The following is a 3,308-nucleotide window of genomic DNA, read 5'->3' on the forward strand; positions in this document are numbered from 1 at the left end:
AGGGGGGATAGTAGAGGATAGGAAAGGCAGCAGAACACAACAGACACTAGTATGGCAATATGTAAATCAATGGATGTGTAACTGATGTAATTCTGCAATCTGTATATGGGGTAAAAATGGGAGTTCATAACCCACTTGAATCAAAGTGTGAAATATGATATATCAAGAAATTTGTAATGTTTTGAACAACCAACAATAAAAAATTTTAAAAAAAAGAATGCTATAAGGTAACATCTGAAACCTATAGAAGAGATTTCCATACCTTGCTGCAGTCTGCCTACCTGATGCTCCCAGAAACATAATTGGTAAATGTATTGATTGATGTTACCTCTTCCATGATGGAACATTTCATTCAGGGTAACTTGAAGATGTGTTCCCAGGCCATAGTCATGCATATTTGATTCAGAATAAATTATTTTATTTTATATTTTTTATTGATTTTTAAAAAAATAAATGACAGTGAAATGCCTTACAATTCTTATTGCACATATACAGCACAATTTTTTCAGTCTCTGGTTGTATATAAAGTATGTTGACTCCAATTTGTGTCTCCATACATGTCAGAATAAATTATTTTATTTCCTTTAAGGCAGAGTTGTTATTTTACATTGACACTGGCTAAAAACTTCCAGAAAATGTCAAGAACAAATGGTTGCAGAGGTGGCATTCTTTAAGAGGCCTGAGCTTGTAATTTCTTTTAAAGACATTAAGGTTCAGACTTTTGCCCTGGCCATATATCTAAAGAAGATTTCATTTTGAGACCCTAAAGGATACTCACTAATATATGATAAAGACAGAACCTCATTGATGGTGCTACAAATGATGGAGGAAAGGAGTAGGAGAAAGCAGAAAGGAGGAGTTGTTTTTAAACTTTTCTCTGTCATTCCAATGGGCAGTCAGGTTTAAGAAATCCTTTCTTCCTCCATTGGTACTTGCACTCTTTTATCTTTGACAATGCACCTCAATGGCTTATTACACTCACAGCTGAATCAACTCACTGTAGAGTGTGAGCAAGGCAGCATGGGGTAGGTTTTAATCTTCAGCACCACCTGAGAAACAGTGGGAACTTGTGGAGGATCTATAGGTCTTCCCTTAGGAAAGAGGAGGAAACAAAGTAAGTACTTACATCAAGACAATTAGATTATTCATATCTTGACATATTTAATTATAAAAAATGTGTTCTCTGCACCTCAGTTTCCACACTTATAATGTGAGATATTTGGGTCATTCTACCTACAGTTCATCTTATAAATAAAATCTTTAACTGAGTCAGGGCAGGGGGCAGGGAAAGGAGATTAATATTTAAGGCCCTCTTGAAATACATTAAGGGATTCCATATAAATACTTCATACACACTATCTGGTTTAGTCCTCCCAGAAATCTTTAAGAGAAGCACAAACTTTTACAGATAAGGATTGTAAAACAGAGCAGTGAAGGGATTTATTTAAATTCACATAGCTAGGAAATGGCAGAAAACTCTTTCTCTCCCCAACTAGGTCTGTAAGAGTGAATATACTATATACTTTATTGATCTTTAATAATTATTTGGTTTGGAAAACACTGCTTAAACTCTTTCTGTAATTTAGGCATCAGCAGTGTGCAGTGTTCTGAAGAAACATTACAGGGGCCATGTAAAACTCAACTTTGATTAATAGGAGATGAGGACTAATGAGAGTTGGCATTTGTCCCTCCGCACTTACCTGGGTCTCTTCATTGTAATCTCATCTACTGCTACAACTTGGTGTGTGGAGTGGAACTCCATGCTTCAAATCAGCTGCTTCCTTTGAAAACTCCAATTCAACAATTTATCCCTGAGAAAATGTCTCTGCCTGCCAGTTCCTGTTCTGTGGAAATGAAAATGAAGGAAGAAACAACTAAAACCACAAAGTACATCCCTCAGAATTACTGTCGTTCTTTACCTGGGGAGGAAAATAGTGGCATTAGCTTAACATATACAGTTTTTAATAGACACAAACTATTATACACAATATTATACTATATCTTGTAAGATTTTTTATAAAAATTCACTATGATTAGATAAAATCTTATGAAAAATTAGAGCACTTGCTTCACAAGCATCTACAGTAATACAATCAATCAATCAAAACATTACCAAAAGACTCAAATTTCATTTGACTACCACATTGTTATTACTTTATGCACTTCTTGATTTTTTATGCATTTATAAACATGCTCATTCGATATTTAAGGAAGAACCAGAAGCATATCTTTTAGTTAGGGAAAGAAAAAGTTTATGTTCAATGAATGCAAGAAAGGCAGATTCCAGAAGGATTGACATGCCAAACACAAACACAATATGTACTTTAAAATAATTACAGAATTTCCAAGGTTTCCCAATTTACATGGGTCTGGCTATGGTACAAAACATCAAATTTCTCACAAGATTATGATGTTAACAAAGATCACAGAACATATCTTTAGACATCAGCATAACAGCGCATTGTTTTTTGTTGGGTATTTCAGGTTTATAGAAAATATTCAAGATTTTATTATCCTGAGGATTAGAACCAGTTAGAGTGACCTTGATTTTTTAATAATTATCAATTATTATGGTAATGAAGCACTGGGTTATGTTGGAAGTAGGGCATAGTGTCAATTTTGTTTTGTTTTGTTTTTGTTCCAGGAGTACTGGGGATTGAACTGAGGGGCACTGACCACTGAGCCACATCCCCAGCCCTATTTTGTATTTTATTTAGAGACAGGGTCTCACTGAGTTGCTTAGCACCTTGCTGTTGCTGAGGCTGGCTTTGAATTCACCATCCTCCTGCCTCGGCCTCCTGAGCCTCTGGGATTACAGGCATGCACTACTACACCCGGCAGTCAATTTTTGATTTTACATATATGTAGATATTTTCACATCAACACTGTCATAATATATATATTTATAATGTAATTATATATAAATAGATAGATATAGATATATAATTCTCATTCTCTTTTTTTCTTTAAGCAACTCTGCTTGGAGATTTTCAGACATTGAGCCATTAAGATGCACCATCTTTTTAATTGTCTCATAGTAGTCTGTAACATAAATATATCATTATTAGCCCTTCCTTATTGATGGGAATCTAGGTTGTTATCATTTTTGCTTATAAAATATTCTTCCTTTGAGCTATGACCATATACTCATGTGCAAAGTTTTCTCTGGAGCAGACACCAAAAAATCAACTTGCAGAGCAATTTTTATTATTTTCTGACAAATCACCACTAATGACTTTATTACTTTCTATCCAGTTTTATTGGATTTCATTAATAGGTTTGATACCCAAGGATTAATATCTTCAACT

This window comes from Marmota marmota, unplaced genomic scaffold (genome assembly GCF_001458135.2).
Source record: "Marmota marmota marmota unplaced genomic scaffold, marMar, whole genome shotgun sequence".
Classification (NCBI taxonomy): domain Eukaryota; kingdom Metazoa; phylum Chordata; class Mammalia; order Rodentia; family Sciuridae; genus Marmota; species Marmota marmota.